The 26,363-nt window shown below is 40.7% G+C and overlaps 1 protein-coding gene across 3 annotated transcripts in view; it reads right to left on the bottom strand.

Moving 5' to 3' along the window:
- Window positions 1-26,363, bottom strand: part of PIK3R1 (phosphoinositide-3-kinase regulatory subunit 1) — an 86,531-nt gene that overhangs the window by 30,293 nt on the left and 29,875 nt on the right. The window lies entirely within an intron of this gene.

Here is a 26,363-nt window from a genome sequence, read left to right as displayed (position 1 = left end):
TGGCCACATGACATTAATTCCAAATTAAGCCGCTGGATTTAATTTAACTTGCTACCGAAGCCTTGGTTTGCTCACATATATTTTGGTCAGTTAGTATCTTCAGAAATGTGATGTTTTCACAAACTGTTTTTCCATGCTTTATTTATGTATTTTACCATTCCTGGTGATTCAAGAAGAAACTAACTGGATAACACACCAATAATGGCCTTGAACATTACATTAATAACTGTATTCTCACTCAAAAATACACAAAACCATTTTAAGTAAAAATATTCATCTCATAATATACCAGAAGAGGGAGCTAAATATACTCACCTTATTTTTCTCAAACTGCAAAATACACGTAAATGACAGTCTATATAAAAATACCTACAGGTGCAACCTTTTTGTTAGCCTCCAACATGTAACTTTTTAGACACTTAAGGTTCATCACTGCACCCTCTTTTCTAGGAATAAATCGTTTATATAACTTAAGAAAGATGAAATATTTATAATTTTGTTTCAGGGAGATTTTAGTGGCATGATTATTATATGTCGTTTATTATGCTAAGCAAATTTCTAATGAAGCCCATCTTTCTAATACCAAGAATCATCACATAACAAGAAACTCACAACACATAAATCAAGTAAAATTATTTTCGATGCTGCCCTCAGAGGGGGACGTATGATTTATGTCGTTTTACAAACCCTAAACCCTGCAGTGTAAGAGCCTGTTAGACTCCAATATGCCCTGGGTCAGACACATGTGGTCTTGCCACTAACCTCTACTGGCCATTTAAGTACTCAGGATAAAAGGATAAGAGCTAAATTATGGAAGAAAATCCCACAGCAGCACTGTCCAGTCAAACTTTCTGGGAATGATGGAAATGTTCTATTAGCTGCGCTATCCGAAAAAGCAGAGACCAGCCAACTAGCCACATGCGGCTAGTGAGCACTTGAGATGTAGCCACTGCAGCTGAATAAATGAATTTTTAAAAATTGATTTAAACTTAAAAAGCTCTATGTGCTAGCGGCCACCATATTAGAGAGCAGGGTCCTGTATGTCCTGAGCACGGACATATTTGTCAAGAGCAAATGAAAGATTCCTGAGTTGGCTTTGTGCAACTAAGACCCCACCATAAAGACATGCCTGGGGACAGGACATCTGGGCGTAGGGCTAAGTGACATCTGTACTCAGAGCACGAAAAGTCTGTCACAGCTTCCCAGGTGACTCCGTCCTACTGCAACACCACTTAAACATGTTATGGACTTCATAAAGCCAGGACAGACAGGCCACTGACCTTCTAGACCGTTACTAGGCACAGGGCTGAGTGGGAACTTCACCTCTCCTGTGTTCCCTGTACCTACCGGAGCCTATACATCACGTGGAGAACCTGCTAAGAAGAAAGATTCCCAGGTACGACCATAAACCCCCAGAATCAGAAAATCCAGGAATGGAGCTACTAATCTAGTTTGGAGTAGTACTAAGTTTTAGGACATGCTATTATGATAAGTAAATTCATGTGGGTAACCCCCTGAAAAAAACCCATCAGTGACATCCCCCAAATCTCTAAATGTTAAAATGTCAGTATATTTGAGAAGTACCGAGAATACAAATCTTGCAAGTTTCATGTGGTCTTTTTCATCAAAAGTATTGTAAAATAAAAAACGATACACCATCAAATAAAAGAGCATACCATTTCATTCTCTCTGATGAACTATAAACTACTTCCTTTTGCCTCAGAAAATTATCAACTCACAAAAATGTCCTCCCCCATAAATGCCTTCTATGCTGAACCAAGTGATATGTATCATCCCAACAGCACATGTAACAGAGGCAAACCTAAAAGTAGAAATGGTGTAGAGAATTATCAGTAAGAATTCACTGCAGTGTTTCTCCTTGGCCTTCTCAAACTTCTAGTTCTCACTTATTAGCACACGCCAAGATGTAAGAAGCTAAAGATTAACTAGTAAATACACAATCCCACATAGCCATGCAACACTCCCCGGCTCTGTCCCCGCCCTCTTAAGTTACTTAGGCCCTTTTTTTTTTTTTTTTTTAATTAAAAAAAATCTTTAAAGTTGGCACCTGAAAATGGAATTACTTAATAAAGGTTTATCTCCTTCCAGAATCTTATCAACACAATCATTTCTGCAGGCAAATTTGAAAGTTAAATTAACTGATAATTAAAGATTTCACCTAATTGCGATTCAAATATGCACCCGGCAGTTGTTAGATTCCTGGGTTGGCAAATACGACATATAAAAGGGTTTCCATCTATTTGTTCACTTTGGCTTGAAGAAGAAAAAAGGAAAAAAAGGAAAAACCTTCTTTCTTTAGTCCTTTCAAGGTTTCTTTGGCAAAAAAAAAAAAAAAAAAAAAAAAGAAATGGTAGTTTGCCATCAGTATCCCGAGCTACAAAATATCATGTGTTTTGCTCATAAACTGTTACTTCAAGGTTTTGAAAAGCATCGTGATAGCCATTGGGTACCTATAACAATTCTGGAACTTTTCTCAAGGAGCACACCACAATATGAAGAACAAAACTAGATGCATATATAAGGAGTATGGGCAGTCTTCTTATAATAGAGCTAGTGAATTTCCCACTGGGTTTTTAATATTGCTAAAAGCTGTATTACTCAAATGTCTGAATCACTGATCCATTGCTGATTAAGCCTTTGCAATGGGAGTTTTAAAAGATAAATTTCATATGGAGAGACCCTATTTTTTAAATAACAATTCAAGGATTTCCTATTCTCTAGTACAATATCTGTGATTCAATCCGTTTCCCCTTAAAAATATTTAAACATAGGGAATGTGAAGTCCTACCCAAGAAGCTTTTCAAGTTCACATTTTCTCCTACGGGTAAGAGGATCAATCAACATCAAAAATCTAAAAAAGTATTCTAAGGCAAACTATTAATTATTTCAACAATCCTAAAATCAATGATTCCTCTAATTTTATTAAGTACACAAGGTCGGTATTTCCTTTTCCATTACATTCCATTTTAAGAAATTCTAACAGGAAACTATAATTGCGAGGCATTGCCAAATTTGGCAAGTTGTTTTCTGAAAGGTGCATAATAAAGCACACGTTATATACAACAACAGACTAAAACATAGTGGGACTAAAAAAGAAAAAAATACAGAATACACAGATCATCTACAAAACACAAAATCACACAGCATGATCCTCATGAAGGTGATATATACATTTTTATTAGGTTTTATCATTCAGACAAATTTTTTTTAACTGAATTAGGAATGCTTTTTGGCTCTGAAGCCTGCTGTAGCCAGTGTGTTAAGTCTGAGCCAAGCCCACTCTTAAGAATCTGGGTGAATTCACAGATTCCCTTGCAATAGTCCAACACCAGTTTTTGACTGAGTGGAATCATTTTCCATCAAAAGAAATCAGCATTACTTAAGGAGAAAGGAGACAAGAAAGAACAGTAGAAGGGTCCAGAAGTGGTGAAGCAAGACGTATATTGTTTCAGAAGAGGAATCAAGTCTTCAACACCGATACAAATACCAATGAATTAGGTGTCCCCGGTTGTAGAAAGAATTTTTTGATGACACCTCAGATGCTGCATTTTCCATTAGTTCTATTTTTCTACCTTAACCCTGGTGACAGCCAATCACATGGAACAGAAGGGAGCCTTCTTTCCAAACTCAGACCCTTCCCAAACCACTAACCCGGACAGGCCTGAACAGTCCTTGGGCACCAGCGGTGTGTGGGAGACAGTGGCATTCCTCACATTAAATGGTGCCAACACGGCTACAAAGTGCAAGATGAAACCGGCACACAGCTGCACCTTTTGGAGGCGGTCTCCATAAAAAAAGATATTTCAGAGTCAGTGCCTGGCAGGGACGAATGGAAAGTTTAAGCTGAAATTCTGGGACTCCAGAGACCGCCCAAGCCAAGTATTTCATTACTTGATGGAAGTAGCTTGGAAGTACATGAAAAACTGCCACTTACCTTTTAAAATGTCATACAAATACGCAGAAAAGAAAGTATATGTGCTAGGCGTGGATCAATATTAAATCAAGATGTGTGCCGATTAACTGTTGTTGAGTCAAAACTTTATTTCGGCCTGAAAGAACTTCTCTTATTGTTTCAAACGAAAAATGTACATTCTGGTGGGCAAAATCTGAAACTTTGCAAAGCACATTCACATTTTATGTCCATAACGGTTAATATCCCGACATTTAAACTTCTTAAGCCCTACTGGAGAAACCACAACAAAGACGGGCTAAGATAGTATAGCTAAAAAACTAAAAGCAAAAAACCAACATGGGTTCCTCAACTTTGGAACGCACCTGTTGAATCAGAAGTAATACAATTATGAAAAGCACACGTTTAAAGCCAAAGAGACTTGGGGTTTAATTTCGGGTATGCCACTTACTGAATGTATTCTTGGGCATGTTAATTAACTTGAACCTCAGTTTTTTCATGTGTAAATGGGCATAACTAAGAAGGTAATAAGGATTAAATGAACAATATAAATAAACATGGCAGGCACAGTGCCTAATATGTAGAAAGCACAAACTAATGGTTAGGTGTTATTAATTTAGAATTATTTATGTAATCTTTTTCACTACTAATAGATTTTCTATTGTAATGGCAAATTTTAAGACCAGACACTAGTATAACGGAGACAGAATTTTCAATACTTTTTTTAAGGCGGCAAACTAGAAACATTTTGACAGAGTAGATATTTGCATTTTGCCTTTCTTTCACTGAAGCATATGAACGGTATCTTTTCAGGAGTCGTATCTAAAATATCACATTATTTTCAATATGTTGCACTTTCCCCCCAGAAAGTCTCCCCTATTTGAGTTATACTTCAGTTTTCTAAACAAAAAGGAAAAATGAAGTTGGAATGGTACTGAATTTGGGGGAAATAGGGACTTTTTTTTGAGGAGGGAGGAAAAAAAAGGATGGACAAAGAAAAAAGGAAGAGCAAGTCGATGTGGAAATAAATCTCCAGCCATAGCTACATTATTTTCAGAGATAACTAGTCAGGGGGAATTAAAAGACTTGTCAACACATTTAAACAGTAAGTTTGCAAATCTTTTCAGATACTCTAATTAGTCTTTAATATCTTTATCTTTTCCCACTTATCCCTTCTGCTCCACAGCTTAAAAACAAATGAAAGGGATTGGAGTTCTCTGCCCATTTAGTTTTATTTCTAGACCACAGCCTCATATAGGAAACAAACAGCACTCAAAGATCTTATTAAACCTAAGAAGACATTACAGTTTTGCTTTGGATGACCTTAGCTAAAAATTCAGAGGTAAGAGATCACTGAAATGCAAGATTATACTTAATCTTTGACAGGCTAGCCTAATTAATTGTGATTGTCATCCCCTAGAGTCTGATTTAAAGATTACAATTTATAGTATATAGAAAAAATTAAAATACTGGTCAGGAGGTAAATGAGGAAGAAAGGAACTCATTTTTATACTCCTGAAAATAATTTATAGGTGAGTCCCTGGGAGTTCTGGGACTAATGACTTATAAAAGAAGTTGGTCTTTTGGTCTGTTGGCTTAGAAAGATTTCACGTGAAGTGTGACTGAAAAGCCCCAAAAGGGAAGGAGAGAAAACAAAACCACATAACACACCACAAGGGGTACTGACCATTCGCTGAATACTAGGGAACATCAATTAGGAGCCATATTCCCACCAAGACATGGCATTCATTTTTTTATTCATAGCCATCCAAAGACGCAACGGTCCTTATTATCCCCACTCAAAAGACAAGGAACTTGAGCCTTAAAGAAACTGAGTCATTTGGTCAAGGTCGCCAAGCTCGTAAGCAGTGTCTTGAAGTTCAGTTTGTACCTGTTTTTCTCCCCCCAGAGCCTACAAGTCCCAGTTGAGGACAGAACCCTGTGAGAAGTTTTCCAGAATTTCCAGCAAGTCTCCTGAATTTAAAAGGAGACTGCGATTGTGAATGGTGTTGCATAATGCACAGATATGTAATGTTCGATCCTGCAGGCGAGGAGCCCCAATACTTGCTGGTGTGCTCAAGTAAACTTATCCTAGCAACACCTGTTTCAGCACTTCCTCCAAATAAGCTAGGGGGCACCTTCTCCCTCACTAGATAATATTTTGAAATGCAGGTAATTAACACCAGAAAGAGAAAGCAAAGAGAGTCCCTTTAGTGAGGAGAGAGGCAGGGGCTCCAGGGAACCTGCAGAGGCACTCACTTCTCTCTCATTTGTGTCTGGTAATAGATTTCACAATCAAACATATAAAAATACCATGTTAAAAAAGCAGGGTCTTCCAATGTAGTCCGAGAAGCCCCCATCTCTCCAGAATTAAAGATCCTCTGATCAGGAGAGCACAGAAGTGAAAGAGAAACTGTAAAGATTTACTTTCCTGGGGAAAGGAGAGAGCTGAAAGAAGCTTCTTGATCCAGGCTGGCCCCTCACTAACTGCGCAGAAGCAGGCTGCTGGAGGTCCGAGGCGTAAGTGCCAAAGGAGGGAGGAGCTGCCACAGAGGCAAAGTCGTCCAGCCGGGTGGCACCAGCTTCCTCACAAAGCCTGGATGGAAACCAGAGGAAAGAACCACCAGACTCCATTCTAATGACGACAGAAAGAGGTGGGCTTTTTCTCTGACATTTGAAAACATACCAAAAAGTTGAAAGAATTGTACGGTGAGTGCCCACGTAGTCTCCTCCTAGATTCTACAAGCAACATTTAACTAATCTGTCGTATTACCTATTGATTCATCAATCCACCTTTCTTTCTGGGAAGCATTTCAAAGTAGGTGGCAGAAATCAGTTGCTGTGGACTGAACTGCATGGGGCACCCTCTCCCCTCATCCGTGTGATAAAGCCTTAACTACCATCAAGACAGTATTTGGAGATGGGATTTTTGAGAATTAAGTTTAGATGAGGTCATGAGGGTGGGGCCATCATGATGGGATTAGTGTCCTTCTAAGACTCCAAAAAGCTTCCTCTTTCTCTCCCTGCCCTAGGAGAGAGTAGGAAGAAAGGCCAACTGCCTACAAGTCAGGAAACAGCCCTCACTAGAACCCAACCATGGTGGCCCCCAGAACTCAGACTTTTAGCCACCTGGACGGAGATGAACAAATAAAGGCCTCTTGTTCAAGCCATTCAGTCTATGGTATTTTGTCATAGCGGCCCAAGCTGACCAAAACATCAATACACTACACCCAAAGGAAGCAAGGAAACCTTAGGTCTAGAAAAAAAAAAAAAAAAAAATCAGTGGCAAAGGCTAATTCCGGAGAGTTAGTAAATATCTTCTGAGTGTCAGAATATTCACAAGGGCACATGCTTCCTAAATTTTACTGAGCATACTAAAAGCCCAATTCAGACAGATCTGCGTGGGCTTCAGGATTCTGCATATCCGACAAGCTCCCAGGTAAGGCCCATGCTGCTGGCCCTCGGAACACACTTTGAGCAGCAAGGATGAGCCCACCAGTCCCAGAGAGAAACTCCAGATCACGGTGGGACAGCGAATCCCAACAGCTAACGTTCCACACTTGATACTTATTACCAACGCGCCCTGGGCTTCAAGGGCTGGTTTTATACCAGATCCCAGGAGCCCAGCATCGAAACATGTGTCGGACAGATGACAGGACTAACTCAGAGCTTCTACCTGTCAAATCTAATTAGAGCTGATATCATACCTAATTACACATCCAAAGAGAGATTAGCAGTAGAGGCTCGGCTGCTCTGTGCGCCTGGGCACTGCTTCGTGTGGGGAGAGGGGTCACGTGGGTCACGACTCGACAAAGTCCCGCAGTAAATTCAGGCCAAGAGCTAAGAAGTACCCACCTCCCCTGACGTCCCCAAGAAAGCTTTTCCTAACTGGTCACGTTCAAGAGGACTCAGGTGTTCAGATTTTGGTTGGAGGAGAGGAATAGGAAGTATTCCTACAAACACTACTATAAGCCCTACTACTGCTACTACTTCTACTACTGATAGTACTTGTGTACTTAACACTTAGTTTTGGAAATTGTGCTCAGGGCTTTGTGGGGTTTATCTCATTTAATCTGCACAACCCTGTAAAGGATTATAACCGTCCCCACTTTACAGAGGAGGAAAGCGAGGCTAAGAAAAATTAAGCACGTTTTTTTGTGCCAGGAGTAAGTGGTAAAGGAATGATTTTATAGACCAAATCGACTTCAAAGCCAGCAGTAACCACTCCAGGCATCTCAGGTGCCTCCTCAGGCAGACGCACTGCAGGACTCCATTCTGGGGGTTACAAAGCCCTGAGCAGAGAACAAAGATGGAAAAGCACTCGTCAAGAGAAGACACGCACAGTGACAACCCCTGTGACAAGAGGTGGCATGGGTTCAACTTGAGCTTGGGCTGGCAGGCCAGCATCTCGCCATCACCTCTGCTCTATCAGGATTGAACCCTTGCCAGTTCACTCAGCCAGGCTAAATATTTTGAGGACAGCATTTATTAAATATTTTCTCATAAGGCTAAACTAAGCACATTCTTCCCCAAGGATGTAATGGGTTTTATTGAGCTAAATATAGTTGGCTAACATATCACTTTCGGCAAAGGTACAGATGGACCATAAAGAGCCCAGCAAATAATTTACAAATACACATACATTGTCTCAGGGGGATACAAAAAGAAACGGATGAGCCGTCCATGGGATTGCGAAGAAAAAGAAAATAAAGCAAAAAAGAAAAGGGGCCAGAAAGTACTGGACGGAAAATTCCTTATCAGCTACTGCAGAAAAATTACATAAGAACATGTCTATTTGGACAGACTAGTTCAATTAAACATATTTTTAAAAATCACTGATACATAAAACTAAGTTATCCATTTATAATAAAGCAATTGGTAACAAATTTTAACAGTAAACACAACCCTTAATAATCATGAGCAACTGGAATTAAAAAAATAAAATAAAGCAATATCCTTTCACTACCTCAAATGTGATTAATTCTGGGGGGCTAATATGTTCCCCTATCTCACAATATACTATGATCACTGTAAAATTATTATTCACCTCTCAACTACAGAAATTCATGGACTTACGTTGGCTGTGACTTTCCTTTTAAGGGTAACAATTTTAGATAGTTCAATTTGGGCAGCAGTTGGACCATACCATTACATTCTCAAAAAAGACAGGACAATACATAGTCTTATATGCTACAGAGACTTATTTTTGCCAGACCCAACTACCTTGTTTTAAAGACTGTGATATACAGGAGACCCTACAGACAGAAGCAAAATATAAAATGTGTTATCAATTACAGAAAGAAATCGGACCATGTTCCTACAAAGATTCTCAGAAACTAAACAAAACATATAGATGGGTAATGTATGAAGAGTGGGCCTATTTTATAATTGCTTAAAACAGGGGGATTAAGGGGACCACGTCAAATACACGAAGGGCAAAACAAACAAAAGAAGCGACATCAAAAATTAGGCTGGCCCCAGATACGAAACTATTCCATCAGTAATTCTAATGAACCCCTGAGGTTCTTGATAGAAAATACACTGTAACAGTCTGTAGATTTCACACTGCTGAAACTTCTCAGGCACAGTCCGCATGGTAAAGAAAATGTGGGCTGCCTATAACGGAAGTCACTGTGATGTTGTTAATGAAAAAGTACCCCTGGAAGATGGACGCCCTGGAGGGACTAGCAATCCCTGACCACAAAGGGGTGTTCCTTTCTGCATTCTGGTCTCAGAGCCACCTCTGTCCTAACCACCGTGACGACCTGTGCTCTGCTTCTCTGGGAAGCCACTTGTATCTTCCGTTGGAAGGGAAGTGATAGGGCCTGAACCATGGGACGAAGTTTTGTACATTTTGTTCTATCAGATCAGGCCTCAGTAACTTTATGAATTATGAGCTGTCAACTTTTTTTCATCTGCTATAGAATATGCTTCTTAGAAATCGGTGCTATAAATAACACAACAGATGTTTTTTGCTGGCTTCAACAGGAGCTTGGGTAATTTTTTTAAAAGGGGCTAGAAGTTAAGCGAATTAAGCCAAAAGGATATACTAGGTTTCCCCCTGTTGGTCACTCTTTGCATTATCCTTTTGAAGTCCCAGATTCAGTGTAGCCCATAAAGTAGTTTTTGGGGCCATTTCATGTAACCTATTGAAGAAATCAGAAAGGGTTTTAAAACATACTGCATACTTTCTGTGGCTTCTTCTATCTCAGAAAATACTATTAGGTCCTATGCTGGATTATTAATCGATGACATCAAAACAATTGAAAAGCTACTGTGCAGCAGCAGACAGCGGGTGCAGACATGAGTTCTAGATGGCTCTATCAATAATAGGTTGGGAACTCGGAGGAAAACATTTAATAGCTCTGGGCCTTCAACTGCATATCAGTGAAGTGATAAAGTTTAGCTAAAGAATTCTAAAACAACTTTTGGTTCTTAAATTCTGTAGTTGGAAGACAAAAGTTGAGGTAATCATTGGGCCAACATAAAATCACTCAATTACATTTCAACATGAATTGCTTTAACAATAACTCTATTCTTGGGGCATCTGGGTGGCTCGGTCAGTTAAGCGTCCAAGGTCAGCTCAGGTCACATGATCTCACAGTTTGTGAGTTCAAGCCCCACACTGGGCTCGTTACTGCCAGCTTGTCAGAGCAGAGCCCTCTTTGGATCCTCTGTCCCCCTCTCTCTGCCCATCCTCCACTTGTGCTCTCTCAAAAAATAAATAAATATCCAAACAATAATAATAGCTCTATTCTCTTCAGCCGTTATGTTATTGCATGGCTGGCAAAACTTCCAGAGGAAGGCTGGACTTCATGCAAAAAGTTACTTCAAGTAAGGGGAGGGAGGGGAAATAAATTAAATGAGTTAAATTAAAAGAATGGAAAAATGTCAAAATTGAGTTAGATTTCATTCGGCTACCTTAACCTGTAATTTCTGACACACGATGGGGGAAATTTTTTTGAAGCAGTCTTTTCGAATGAGATACAACCTTTCACTTGGTCATATCTCCCATTTCTTTGTATGTGGATCTAACAGAAGGACAACAGACTACATGCTCTTAAATGCATCCCAAAGTCCAGACCCGCTACAAATCCGAGCATGCAGTTTCACCTAGGTGTCTATGTAGCAGGATTGGGAGGGACGGGGGTAGAGACTCAGAAATTCAGAGCAACATAAAAGTCAGGCCAAGAGAAGGAAGGAGGGAGAGCGGAGGGTGAACAGTCACTGGCCTAGATACCGCTCTAGTCACTTAGCTTATTTCCATCAGTCACGCTAACAACCTTGTGAAGGACATCAGTCTTGTTTCACATGTGGCAAAGACTGAGAGGTTAGGCGACTGCAACAAAATCACTTGGTCAGGGTTTGGCAGATCAGATACCAACAACCCCCGTCTGTCTGCACCTAAGGGCAGTGCTCTTTCCACTTCAACCTTTGTTCTACAGGGAGGTATTTCTCCTGTGTTCCTTCTCCTGAGTTTCTGAATTAAGTTGCTTGTAAATGCAGCCCCTTTTAACATTTTGGCATTTCTGACCAACGCGTGCTGGGCTCTAAGAGATAGCAAGGAGGGTCCATGCAAAAGTGGCTCATGATCTACACAGTCAGTGAGTACAAATATCCATGATAAAACACATAAAGGGGTTAATCATAAATAATGATACTCATGGGAAAGTGCTCCATTTCCTAAAACCTAGATCTCTGTAAGTTTATCCATTTCCTTCTGAGGGGATCTGGCATTCAGTCACTTGGAAAATGACATGCTCTCGAAAATGCAGTAGTAAGAAATAATCTCAAATCAAACAAGACCGGAAATAATACACCAAGGCCTGCCTTTCACATTTGAGGCTCTCATTACCAACATGCTAATAATAATGGCTAACACTTACGATGCACTTAACATGTGCCAGGTCCTGTGCTAAGTTGCTTTAATGAAATTATCGCATTTGGGGGCAGGCTGTCTCATCACTTCCATTTTGCAGAGGTGAACTGAGGCTCAGAGATGGTAAGTGATTTGTCCAGGCTCACATGGCTATACCAGTCAGAGCCGGACTTAACTGACAGGGGTTATCTAGTTTAGACATAAAGGTTGCTCCCTTCCAAGGGATCTTTATTTAGTAGTGGAGTGTCCTCTCACTGAGTTCCTTTAGGGCATATAGTTTCCTTAAAGACTACATCTTTTTTTGGTCCAGCCCAGGGCACTACCCTGGCAACTGGGACTGCTAAGAGCCAGACAACAAAGTTAGAAAAAGAAGACTTCTCTAGGTAAAGAACACGGGTGGAAAGCAGAGAGCTCAAGAAGGGCCAATCAGGCTCCTTGACTGACCCATTTCTGTATTTACTATATTCTTCCAATTCTAGAACATTCTACAAGATGTTGAGCATATCAGATCTACACCTACTAAATGAGGGCAGAACTTGCCAGGCAGAGGGACAACCGACCTTCTCAAACCCGTGAAAACCAGAGTGATACCAACCATTTCCATGGTCCTGTGTTCTATCAGACGATCGTTCATTTTGAAAGAAAAGGCAAAAATATACATGAAAGGAAATCCAACGAAATTTATGGGAACAGTCACCAAGTACAATTTGAAATGCAGAGAAAGAATGATTTTTAGGACGCTGTAATGATGGGGTCCAAATATAAGCCATATATGTAATTTAATATCTTCTAGGGGCCACATTACCGGTAAAAATAAACGAGAGAAAATGTAATCTTTTATTTAACTCTGTTTATCCAAACTATTATCATTTCAACATACAATCAATATAAAGGTTATTAACGAGGTATTTTACATTCTTTACCTCTTCTTTTACACTCTTCGCACATCTCGATTCAGACTGGCCACATTTCAATGGCTCAGTGTGACTGTGGCATGTGACTAGTCAATGTCTCCTGGACAGCACTGCCCTAGAAGACACAGCCTTTCATTTTCCCTCAGCGTGCTGCCGTCTGCTGACCACAGCCGACAAAAGGTTCCATTATCAAGGAAAGGCTGCCAGAGTCCAGCTATTAAGTGAGACAATCTAAGGTCTGCTTAGGTTCACATCTTGACAGTATGATCCTCAATCATTTCATTTATAAGATTAGTGATCATTAACATGTCCAATATTAGCTACCAGACAAATGAACATTAAAGGGGTGGAAGGGCAGCCATGTCTACTGAGGATTGGAGGCAGAGGCAGAAGGAGGTGCCTGAGGGTGCCCTGCCTATTTTTAAAGCGCAGCATCTTCAAATTCAAGGCCTTGAATACAGCCATCTTTCCGAAACACGCAATTTAACCAATCTGTTCTTACAAAAACTTGGAAACTATCGCTCGACTGTGTTAACCATACAAAGCACGTTCTGGGATTCAAACTCTTGCTACAAAGGCAGCATGGCATGGGGCTGTGGACAAGGTTGGAGCAGCTTAAGTGACATCCCGTTCTGTCAAATACCGTCTCTCCTGCGACAGGTGCTTGTGCTGTTTGCTCCCAGTCTTAAAACTTGACTCTTTCCAAGTAATGGAATGTGAAGCTTAAACCCAGCTAATAACTGACACTTCTATGGGGGGCGGGGAGGAAGGAGTTTCACAGCTCACATATCTGCTTCCCTTTTGGACCCCAGAAGAGAAACTCATTCCTTTAAAAAGTCAAAGCTGCTATTGTTCTCCCCAAATGTAAAATGTTTTAGAGGTGGCAGAAGCTGGAAGTGGGAAGCGGTTCCCAGCTCAGATTAGATGATAACATTATAAAAAGTATAAAGGCACTGAATCAAATATCATTATTCAGGAAAGGCAACAAGAATGGAGACTGACACTGTGCTCCTCAGACCTCGGGGCTTCTTCCAGGAGGAGGCCTCGGTCTGAAGGCAGTGGGGGTTACCACGCCTGAATTTCAAAGGCGATGTTTACAAGAGTCTGCCCTTATCAGACACTTGACATTTTGACAGAGTTTATCAAGTGAACATGGCTCTTGAGGTGTCAATTTTAATGGTTTTAGCACTTGACTATGCAGGTCAAACCTTGGTATAATGTGCTACTTGATGATGATACCCAGGAAATTGGGTCTCGGGAGGAAGTATGCGGTCTGTATAGTGTGTCCACGCTGCCTGCATTGAACAGCTTAAAAAAGATTAATTTTAGATGCAAACCAATGTTTGAAGAAGGGGGCTCAAGATCGCCATGAGAATGAAAACTCTGGAAACTCACTCATGGAATTCATCGCATACCCACTGCACCAGCACGCAGAGGATGTGATCGGTGAATACAGGTTGTCTGAATGCACGGATAAAGGAGTCCATTACTCCCAAAATGTTCAAGAATTCTTGGTCTAAGAGAACAATTTGAAGATGAAACTTACGACAGACTATGACCCATGTGAGATTCTTAATTAAGAGCTCTTACTGAGTTTAGTTAATATACATGAAAGCACAGGGGCACCTGGGTGGCTCAGTCGGTTAAGCGTCTGACTTTGGCTCAGGTCATGATCTCATGGTTTGTGGGTTCGAGCCCTCTATGGGCTCCATCCCTCCATGGGGCTCCATCCTGGCAGCGCAGAGCTTGCCTGGGGATTCTCTCTCTCTCTCTCAAAATAAATAAATAAATGTAAAAAAAAAAAAGTTTAATGAAAGAATAATCACTTTGGAAGTAGTGATGCTACATTCAGATGCTGTTTCTTTGCCCCTCGGTGGTTCAGTGTCTCCAGAGCACACATGTAGGGCAGGGATGTTCATTACTGCACCCTGTGCTTGGTGGCGTGCCTGACACAGGGAAGTTTTTTCATGAATGTTGGTTGGGACTCCTCTAAGTGGAATCTTTCTGGACCTTAGTTTTCTTGGATATAAGCTATATGGACTGAGTTATCATTTCTAAGATCCTTTCCAGTACTCTATGAATACTGTGAATTGAAATTGCTGTCTGAAAATAATTGAGCATCCGCGTTATATATTTCTGCCAGCAATACTGAATATAAGCCCTGACAAAATGTATCATCGAGATTTTAACACCCAGAAGTGGCAGCCCTTTCCTTACCCAGTACTTGAATATGGTGTATGAATAATTCAGGGATTACTGACAAACAAAAAAGTATCAGGGGGTTGGAAAAATCAAAAACCAAAACGAAAACCCCAAATAACAGACCATGTACACTGAATGTCTGAACACGTTAATTAATCTGTTCAGGAATTGTTTAACAAAGTAAAAAGAACACCGTTTTATAGGACAGATGAAAAATTATTAGCAGAACAGAATAATTTCAAGTGTAGTACGTACCTTTTCCCCAACCACATGACTGTATTACTCCTTGTGGAGACTTTCCGACAGATAGTAAGCCAAAGGCATAAAGGGACCACTGGAGAATCACTAAAGGTTAGCCCCGTGTTAATAAGGGTCACTCCTTCATGGTTATATCTGCCTTTCAGCAGGCTGTTCGGTAGACTGGACAAAGGGGGGTGAAATTTGTGGGAAGAGGCAGCTTCTTTCATCCAGCTGCCATATTTCATTGAGTTATGAACTCCTTTATACTTGTTCCTATTATTCAAAATGCTGAAGCGGGAAAACAACCCGAAGTAAAGGTAAGCGACTGGGCAATGGAGCTCTCACTTCTGGTTCTCCCACCTCAGACTGTGGCCCGAGCAGCATCCTACGTCCCTTATGGAACACCTCACAGCAGTGGGCAAAGAGGCCCCCATAAAGCACACTGTCGCTCCCTCTTGTGACCACGCCCTCAAGAGGAGGCCCTCTACCACAGACCCGCACAGGGGGTACCCTGACCCTGGCTTGGTGGGTCACCACGCTACAACTGGCCGCGCAAATGCACGGACCTCCTTCAAGAGAGCCAGACCTAGGATCAAGTGAAGAACAAGAGACTTCTCTTGAGCATCTCCATTTTCCTTTCCCAAACCTTTTTCCCAATGGGGCAATATTCTTTCTCTATCATCTCACACCCTTACTAATCCTCCTCCCCTATCCATGAGATTGCTCAGCGCCTCATGGCCTCTCTGGTCTCCCCCAGGCTCAAAAACCAGCCTCTTACAGAAGGGTCTGATCAATGATCACAGTGAAATGGGAATAACCAGCAACGTTTCATGTGTTACCATTCCAGAGGTATATGGTTGATTTTAATAGGGTCCCTAGCCACATTCTTCTAATCGTAGAATTCCAGGCGTAATCTTCTCTGAAGACACACACCCACATATATGGTTCCTTAGTATTGTGCTGTAAATGAGTCATTAGAATAGGTCTCACTAAGTTCATTAAAATGCTCTGCTCAGTGGTAGATTTTGCAAACCTGAGACCAGATGATCATTTAGGACACCAACCGTGCTCACTGTCTGTGCTTCAACAACAATCAACTTCATACTGCCACGATAAAATTAAGAAATATTACAATAATACCTTAAATGTCTGTAGCACTTAAAAGATTACAAAATGCTTTCATACCTTTTTTTTTTTCCTGACCCTCAAAATAGAGGGGGGAAAAAAAACCCAAAAAAAACACACACAAAAAACAACAACTAGTCAAAGAGAAAAGCAGAGGTGGTGACCAAGGTAGAAAAAGACACAGGTTAACAAATAAGTTCAGGCTGTCTTCATTAAAGAACAGGAAAACATCCAGTTGGGGTCATCAAAGTTGCTTTGAACCATGTCTTATTTTGAATAAACAAGATACTTGATTTTAAAGATTTCTGTGAATACGCCCTTATGAATTCTGTGTCCGCCCCCCTATTCCCCACTTGCAACCAGGTGCTTCAGAAAAAAAAAGAATAAAAACCACACCAGAAAGGCACTCGGTTACCACGCCTGCAAAGCCCATGTCTCTGTGGTTTTTAAAGATGTTATCAGCATTTTAATGTGAAATGCCTTGCAGAATGAAGTCCCAAGCAATCACCGCTTCTCAGGAATTGTGCGAAGCATAAATAAAATTCCAAATGACATAACAACACTTATGCATGTGCATATTACAATCTCTCTATTACAAGCTTTAATGGGAAGAGATACCAGTTCCAGAGACGAATTGTTTCAGTGTTTCACACTGACAGCCAGTGGGTTTCACTTCTGCCCTCTGATCCCCTCCCAAGAAGAGCAGTCAACTAGGATCTTAAAAGAATACTACAAAAGAAGTGAAGCCACCAATCAAAATAAAGGTAAGGTTCACTGTTTTTCCCAACACCACTGTCTTCATAAAATTACTAGCCCATTTTCCCTAAGGACCATTTTACAGAGCATGGCTTCCAGTCAACGCTTGGTCCCTAAGGCAGGCCCATGAAGAAGTAGCTAACAAGTGACATTTGGTTACCAGCCCCTTGCTGAAGTAGATGGTGTGTGGCTGAATGAGAGGCTGACCGAGATAAAGATGCTATTCACGTACAGCTTCGTCAAGAATGAATCCTGCCAAAGACCCCAGAGAAGCCCTGAATTCACCATTTGTTCCCGTACAATACTAACTTCCCTTTATCAGCAAGAGAGGGTTATTTCTTCCACCTGTGTGGCATGGAAAAATCTTTACCTGACAAAAATTTCGCAAGGACCAAAAAGTGAGTACTTTGCAAATTAGGGGATGAAACAATTCTCCTTAGGTAACTTTAGAAAATTAGATGCTGTTAAATTTTATCACTCATTTAAACATCTCAGAAGTTAAGCTCTGTGAAGCTTCTGGAGCAACCCAGTGACTAACACTGCAGGCCAATCCAGAGTTACGTCCCCCGAAAGATTTCTCTCCCCAGCAATTACAGCTTCGGAGCAGCATCAGGTCCATTCATGGTACAAATCGTGGCCTGATCCATGTCAACTGGGGACAAAGGCAAGATAAGGATTTCAAGGCTACTCAGTGGAAAATTTAGGAATAAGATTCCAGAACCTCAGAAAACCTTGATTTAACTTACAATACTACTTAATTTGCCTCAATGGGAGAAAAAAAAAAAAAAAAGACTGTGCTCAGGCAATCTACTTCCCTGTATTATATAAAGTTTTAAGACCTAAAAAGAAACAAGATTATGGGTACGAACAATAGCTAAGCACTTCCAAGGAAGGCTTCTCTTCAACCACATTGAAATTGTCAAAAGTAAGTTGCCAATGGTGACTAAGGAAAACTCATTAGTCCATTCAGGCCAGCTCCAAGAGAAGGGACTTGACTGTACAAAACGAATAAACATCTACACAGTTCACATTTAGATTTGGGATGCAGAATCATTCTTTAGTCCCCAACAAATTTCTCCTGGTCTAACTTTCCATTTGGTAACAGTGCCAGAAGAATAGAGTTCACAGAGCTACCAGCTGACGTTTGCTCAAACATGGACTGTGCAACTGATCTGTAGAATATTCAAGCGTGCAGGCTCACATTATGACCAAATGGCAAACATTTAAAAATGACTCAAGACTCTGGAAAGGTTATAAAAATACCAAAAAAAAAAAAAAAAAAAAAAGAAGAAAGAAAAAAATAAAGGGATTCATGGGAAGATAAAATGTAGATATTTAATAGCTCCTGGAATGGATATAGATGGGTTTATAGTTCATTGTTTTCAGTAATTCCTCTGACTAAATAAACTTTCCACCTGCTTAGTCAAGTGCTGAGAGAATAGGACTACAGTGATGTATGTAAGAAGCATGCATTTCATTGACCATAAACGACTCTAATAAGGCAAATGTGTGCAGCTGGAATTAACCTGTATCACATTTCACCAATCTCCCATCTCCCTGTAGATATTTGCAAACACCTCTCTAAGTCCCAGCTGCTTTTAGTTAATAGCTGATGTGGAGAGCATCTTGCCGAACTTTCCAGACCATCGTTTCATGAAAAAGGATTTTGAACCTTTTTAAAATAAGGATCAGATCAATTTATTTTCAAGTCAAACGTATGACCCAAAGATAAATTTAAGTTTAGCTCTTTTAAAAAAAGAGTAATACTTCACATTGAATGTGCTCCTGAGGCCAGAGGAAATGTTCTTTCCTTTCCTAAAATTTCTAGCCAAGTTCTAACAAACCCAGTTTCTTCCCAAGAATATTTGTTTTCTATTTCTCCGAGTCTAGTGTAAAAGGACTGGAACCTTTCACAAGACAGAATCATTCCATTTGCTAGCTGGCTCTTTCTCCGAGTCCAGTTCCAATCCTATGGGACACGTAAATCCTCAACTGAAATGTAGGGTAAGTGTCAAGAAACATACTTGGAAACTGGGAAACCACCGTTCAAAGCACAAACACAAAGACAGCAGTGAAGACCCACTTTAAATTAAAACTCTAGCAAGCAGAAATACCACTAATCGTTAATTCTTTAGCCAAAAAATAAAACACATTCAAGGAAAAAGTATGCAAATTATTACTAATGGGTGAACAGTAATGCAGATTAATCATTAGTATTGCTTGGAAGGAGGGACAAGGTAAATAAATTTACATTTACGCTGACTTACTTAAGCCGGACATATAGCTCATTGCTCTCATTAAATACTGTGTCAGGCAGTATCTGGGGTAAAACACAAAACTGGGAGCAACAAAAAGGAAGAGAAGGCAGGAGGAGGCAGCTTTCACAGCTACTGTGCTGTGCAGGCAGCTGCCACTGGATGGCAGTGGGGTGTCACACAGGTAGGTTGCTAAGTGCTGGGATGGGTCACTCAACACTCCAGGTTCTGCGCCCGTAACTCAAAGCCTAGGGAAATAAAAAGAAGCTCCTCTCCACAAACAAGGTTGGGGACTTCTGGCTTCGGGGTCTGCAAACCCTCATTCTGATCATCACCAAGTGCCTTGAAAAACACCAATTTACTGTCAGAGTATGGCAGGGAGGACTGAAATAAATTAAATTCTAATTCTAAATAACATCTAGGATTCTGAAATTCAGAGAACGAACACACACTCCACACATACACTCCCTCCGGTTTACTATTGAAACATCATCATCCCAAGCCCAGGACACCAAATTGAAACCACATTTTATTCTACTTTTTCTTGTTAGCTTGATGGCTTCACCACACTTTTAAATGCTACACACTCTCCTCCCTCTCCCTTGGCATTTGATCCTTTTTTTTTTTTTTTTTTTTTTTTTTTTTGGTGAAATCAGTAATCTCACCAGTGACAAGCTTTGCTTTCACTAAGTACATGTGCCAACTTAAACAGCATCTCCTACGGCAACGGGATAATGAAAGACACATGTAGGTACTTGCCCATCATTAGACACCAACTCCTCAAGTCGGCCTGAAATTGGGCCTGTAATTCTGTTGATCGTTGGGCTCAGGACAGCTGTAGAGAGTGGTCTAAGATAGTCTGGATCTGAGTCTCAGCCGCGAGTGAAAGATGCAAGCAGCCGACCTTTCTCATCTGTGCGGGACTCACCGTGAGGCAAGTCCCAGCCCTTGGGTTCAATGGGGGAGATGTGAAGGATTGCTCAACACTTGGCAAATGGTGAGGTCTCAAGACATCAAATCGTGAATTCTGCCTCATTCCTGCTAGTTGAACTGGAGGCAGTGTTTTCAAGCCCAAACTTATGATCCAAGCAGAACATCTCCAAGGTCGGCCATTCCTTCCGCACACAGCCAAGGCTCCACCAGCTCCCAACCAGGGCGGGGCCTGCAGATCTAATCTAAGTCCTTCCACAGAGGACACCCAGTTCACTCCTTTCTCCCTCTCTCCACAGTGTCCACTGGGCACTTTCCTCTATCGATACTGACAGATTCTATTATAAAACGTACAAAGTCTGAAGAATGGACTAACAAAAAGGCTGGAAGATTTGAAAGAAAGGACCTGGAGTTCTAGTTCACAAGAAAACCTTCCTATTTTCTGCAGCTGGGTCCCCCATCAGGAATCAGTGGCTGATTAATCCAGGCCTACAGGCAACCCCCCCCCCCCCCCCGCCTTTCTGCATCCCCCAACCCCAACCCGGAGACTGACTTAAGCCCCTTTTTATGCACTTCCTTTGGGAGTCCATCAGTGGCTCACAAATGTCGGGCCCCCTTACTTCTACTCAACAAGTAAAAACCTAGAGGGCCATTGGGCCTCATAAAGACATGCTCATTATTCAAATTATTACTTTTTTTTTTTTTTTAACATAACAGTACATTGAAAAACTGACTCAGGAACCGTTGACATCTTTCATCTTCTAAACCAAGAATCTCTGAGTCATCTTATGCACAGCACGGCAGTGAGAGATGTGTTGCAAAGGTTCTATGAAGAATACATTTCCCCTCTACATTAAATAGCTATTTTAAAATCAAATCTAGAATGCAGGAATTTTAACTTCCATAAGGACAAAGGCAACGTTAGACAACAGGACCACTGTATTACCTACTTAAAAGAAGCTCTTTGGCAAAAAATAGATAAAATAAAAAGTAAATCCAATGGTAGTTTAAATGGAATCCTTATCTGAAAGCAACAGTGGTAACCCATGGCATGTGACTAGGTTCCGAAGATAAATCTTTAATAGCTAAGAGTTGATTATTGTGTCAGGAAATTAATCATTTCCCTCACTTCCCTCCTCCCTTGGGGAGTCCCAAGACAACAAGCTGTTGGAGCACCAGGTTAATTTTGGTAATATGCATATAAGGTAATCACATATACACTTTTGATTTAAAAGGGCCTTTTAGGATATGAATTAGGTTTCCTTTAGCTCAGTGGCTCTGGTAAGCACATTTTGAAAATGAGTGACTAACTTCCAAAATTCCAAGAGAGTCAATTCAAACTCCCAGAGCAGCACAGAAGTCTGGGGATATGGAAGATCTAACAAAACTTTCCTAGCATGGCTAAATATCAACACAGGAAGTCTCCAACTTATATAGGGATTAGGTTTCCAAAAGCTCATTTCTGAGTTGATTGTGCAAAACTCAGAACGCAGGAATATCATAAAGGGTGGTCAGGTCCCCAGATCAGACCGCCCAAGTCTATTTCACAGAAGTTATTTTGAATAACTACACTGGTGATGACTACAAATGGGTTTATTTCAGTGACATTATGGGCAATAAAAATTTTAGTATGTAAATATGGAAACCTAAGGCACTTAAGATAATTTCTGTATCTAAGTATGTCAAGACCCATGGGAGTAACCCAATCCACCTCCCTTTGCAAATGATGTCAGAGCCAAGGGGGCAGGCAGAGCAGTGGGAAATACAAGGGCTAGGAGGAAGGGAACACAGGAGGTATGGCAATGCAAGGAGAGCAACAAGGGGCGGGGTGGGGGGTTCCCCTCGCCTTCCTATCCTCTGCTGGGGCCTGTCACTGAGATCCCAGACCCTGTGGGAGGTACCCACTTCCCTCCTCCTGCTCCAGACAATCTGAGGAGGGGGCAACACAGCCCCAGCACCCTGAGAAAGGGCAGTGATGCAAAAGGAGGGCGCGGTAAGGGTGAAGGAAGGTGCCTTGTCCTGTTTCCAAGGCACACCATTGCTCACCCGGCTGCAGCCGGAGCTCAGCTCACACACTCTGCTTCCCTCCATCAGGGTTTGAGCTTCACAGATAGCAGAGGAGATACCCTATTCACTATGTTGACCCCCACATCCAGCCCAGTAAGTGGCATACAGTAAGAATGTAACAAATGACTGTGAGTAGGGGTGCCCAAGGAACTGCTTCCAAATCTCCAGGGCAACAACGTCAAGACACTGGCCTATTCACCCATGTATTGACTCACAAGTACTCTATCGACTGCCTTCCATGTGGAATGTTCAAATAATGGCCCAACTGAGGAAGGATCTGTGTTAACTTTTCTTGCTAGGAATTCCCATTCAGAGTACTTGAAATGCTTGGTAAGTGACACCCATAAACACCTATTAAAACGTAGCTTTATGGGAGGTTAAATCATTCTTGTGCTAGCCCAGCAACAGGAGCTACACAGGGCAGCAGTATTCCCAGAATGGTCTGTTGAACTAACCAATGTCATTTGGGGGGGGGGGGGGGGGGGGGAAGGTTTAGTTATGAAATCCAACTGCCCAGTACAATATTCTGAAGTGATAGGGTACATAATCTGTCTGGGCAGCATTTAAAAGGCCCAATGTGTCTGCTTTTATGGAAACACACTACAAAAAGACCAAGGAGAGATACCACAATACACAGTTGATGGATGAGAGTAGAATTTAAAAGGGGAGAAGAGCTGGGTAGTTGAAAAAAGCAGAAATTGAAGAGAGAGCCAAGTTTCACATGCACCTAATTCTACTCTTCTTTAATGTTATGAATAAAACCAACCAGAACAGGAAAATGACTCTGAATTTTAAATAGTGAGTAAGCATATATTCCTTTTCCTAAGGAAGGGACAAAAATAGAAGAGAAAGAAGGTATCATTACTGGTAAATGGGCAGGTCTTTGCAGAAGGAAATGACACAGACTGATTATAACAATGCACTTCAACTTTCCTACATAAAATGTTCATGATTTAAAACTTCTGACAACGTTCACAAAGCTACCTTTCCTCCTCTATCTCAACTCTTCAAATTACACCGCGGGCACCAGGTACGAGCCTCCTGCAGACAGCCACAGAAATCTGCTGGAAAATAGAAATATATTTTACTTACCTCAGAAAGCATTTCTTGATTTATTATGGACTCACTCCGATCACTCTTGTGTTTGGTTTTTGCTTTTATCGTGCCTACTCATTTAAATTCACCAATATGTTGCTTTATAACAGTTTATATATTTTCTTTTCACACATATATAGGTGTACTATATAAAAATTAAAGCAAATAACATATGGTTCTCCCCATTTTCCTTATATTACCTCTTCCTTTAGCTGATAGAGTACTAAGTTCCCAGGGCAAAATCGGGGGAGGGTTGCCGAAACAATTCATTTGGGGAATATGTAATGCCCCCAAAGGGTATTAAATAATTATTTGGGAAATAGCTAACATCAAAAGGCTTAAAATTCCAAATATGAGTAGACATGTGAGCAAAAAATAAGGACACAATACAGGGAGAGCGGTGGCTTTATTCCTAAGTTTGGTAGGATATATACTAACACATACATACACACACACAGTCACAAATAAAACACTAATTTATGTAGGTGTTAATTTTCTCAAGATTTGAATGAAGCGTGTTTAGATATTTGGGATACGGAGGAAAGGTGGATTTAAGATAATACAGCATTAACAATAAAAAAAACTCTACTGCACTACCGTTTTATATTTGTATCCAAGGATTCTTAATAACTGAATTTATGTATCAATCTTAATAGTAGGGAATGATTTATTAAAAACATTTTCCAGAGACACCTGGGCAGCTCAACGGGTTAAGCGTCCAACTTCGGCTCAGGTCATGGTCCCACGGTTTGTGAGTTTGAGCCCCACGTTGGGCTCTTTGCTGATAGCTCAGAGTTTGGAGCCTGCTTCAAGTTCTGTGCCTCCCTCTCTCTCTGCTCCTCCCCTGCTCATGGTCTATTTCTCTCTCTTTCTCTCTCAAAAATGAATAAACATTAAAAAAAAAAAAGTTCCAAGTTTGTAGACATTTGAGACTTTTCAAAAAAAATCACCTTTTATTATTTTATTATTATTATTATTATTACTATTATTATTATTATCAATGCACCTTTAAGATGTTCAAAGACTATGGGGAGATGGCATCACTCAGGGCAGTGCTCTCTGTCTAGTGTTCATGATCTAGAAAAACAGATCCTGGCACCAAGGCACAGAACGCCAATGTCTCCAAGCCCATCCCATTTTGGTTGGACAGGAAATGATGGATTTCAAAGGTTGGAGTGAAGCAAAGACCAAATTAACAATAAAGTTAGAAAAATGTTTTCAAAATCAAACCTCCAACATTTGTCTAATTAAACATGCATGTACCCATTAATAGTCCATTAAAGTGGAATTCTGACCATCTCTAAACTATGCTTTTAGAAAGGGATCATGAGAGCAGCACACCTCCTCTCCATCAATATCTACTATGATTTAATGAGACAGGGTATGAAAAAAAGAAAGCACAGAGTAAGAATTCCTCATCAAATCACACGTTTTCAAATATCTCAGCTGAAAGCACCATCCAAGTAATTCCGTTCTGATCACACCCACTATCTGTTAGATGGGCAAACATCTTTTAGCTTTACTTCTTTTTTTAACCAATAGGTGGCAATCTTTATTGCCAAGACTATTTAAGCAAATCCTTCAGTGTAGAAAGATTGTTTTTCCTCCCTCCTGTCAAGACTCAGAACGTCTTTTACCAATGAGCTATCTAATAAATGATTATTAATCATAAAGGCGAAATAGTTGTGATTTATTACATTACTGTAATTTTGGCTTGGTAAGAAAAAAAAAAAAAAGACGACGACCTGACGATTTTTTCAATTAAGAAACATACCGAACAGAGGGAGCAAAATGACACTTTTTTCCTGGGTATGTTTTTGACAGTGTTATTACACCAAAGGAAGGCAGGTAATAAGTACAGAATACACCCAAATGGTATATAGGTCATGAAGACGCATAATGTAAAAAGAATACATGAGCTGACCAGAGTACATCTTCTAGGGGATCAGACTTGGTAAGCACACATGAAGACACTGTTGTAAGGAAGAGAGCACTATGCCAGCACACAGGTGTTTGGCGAAAGCGCTGCCCCTTTCCTTGGAAGCAAAGACAAGGTTCAAGAATGAGTCTCAGAAAACTGGTCAGTGCCACAGCCAGGGCTGTGTAGCTTCTGTCATTTCTGCTCTCATTTAACCTCATTTCTTCTTGGGATAGCCACAAAGAAGATACAAAAGAATCGTTTCATAAATTTCCAGATGTTTAAATCGGCTCTAGGTCCTTATTTCCTGTGGCTAAACAATTCCAATTCTTCTCATTCCCTTCAGATCTAAACACATCACTTAATTTCAAGAACTTCTTTTGTGTGCGTGCCAAACGCGTTTTTAAAATTTTTGAATGGTATCAACGAGTTGCTGATTTTTGCCAAATACTAGGTTTTTAATACTCTAATTTTTCGGGGCTTGGTTGTGACCACGATGCCTCACCAAAATCCTCTGCTTGGCGGAGCGTCATTAAATTCTATTTTACAGATGAGAAAACCAAAGTGAAGTATGTTACCATCTTGACGACACACGGCAAATTAGTCTCAGTAATTAGGACTAACGGTTGGCCAAGGGCATTGTTCAAAGCCCAGCCTGTTCATAAGTGTTCTAACATAAGCAAGAACAATGAAAAATGACGTTGAACAAAAAAGTGCAATGGTTGCTTCGGTGAGCCTACAACATAAGTAACAAACTCCTTCTCCTATACATCTTCCAAATGCCCACAAACACCCAAACTTACAGGACATTCCAAACTCAACCAGCTTGAAATCAATGAAGAAAGAAAGCATGTTTATCAGAAGGCCTAAACTTTCCCACAGGTGCAACCACTGTTAAACAGATCCACTTACAGTACAATAATTATGAAATAGGAATTTGCTCATGTACAAAAGTAGTTCACAATCTTCCTCAAAACAGGAGGCAGCCTCTTTTGAATAGGACACAAAGAGAGTTGGAAAGACCCATTGCGTATTGTGTGCTATGTTCTTT

Source organism: Panthera leo, chromosome A1 (assembly GCF_018350215.1).
Source record: "Panthera leo isolate Ple1 chromosome A1, P.leo_Ple1_pat1.1, whole genome shotgun sequence".
NCBI lineage: Eukaryota > Metazoa > Chordata > Mammalia > Carnivora > Felidae > Panthera > Panthera leo.
Note: the sequence above shows the minus strand (reverse complement) of the source record. Positions and strands in the feature narration are given on the sequence as shown.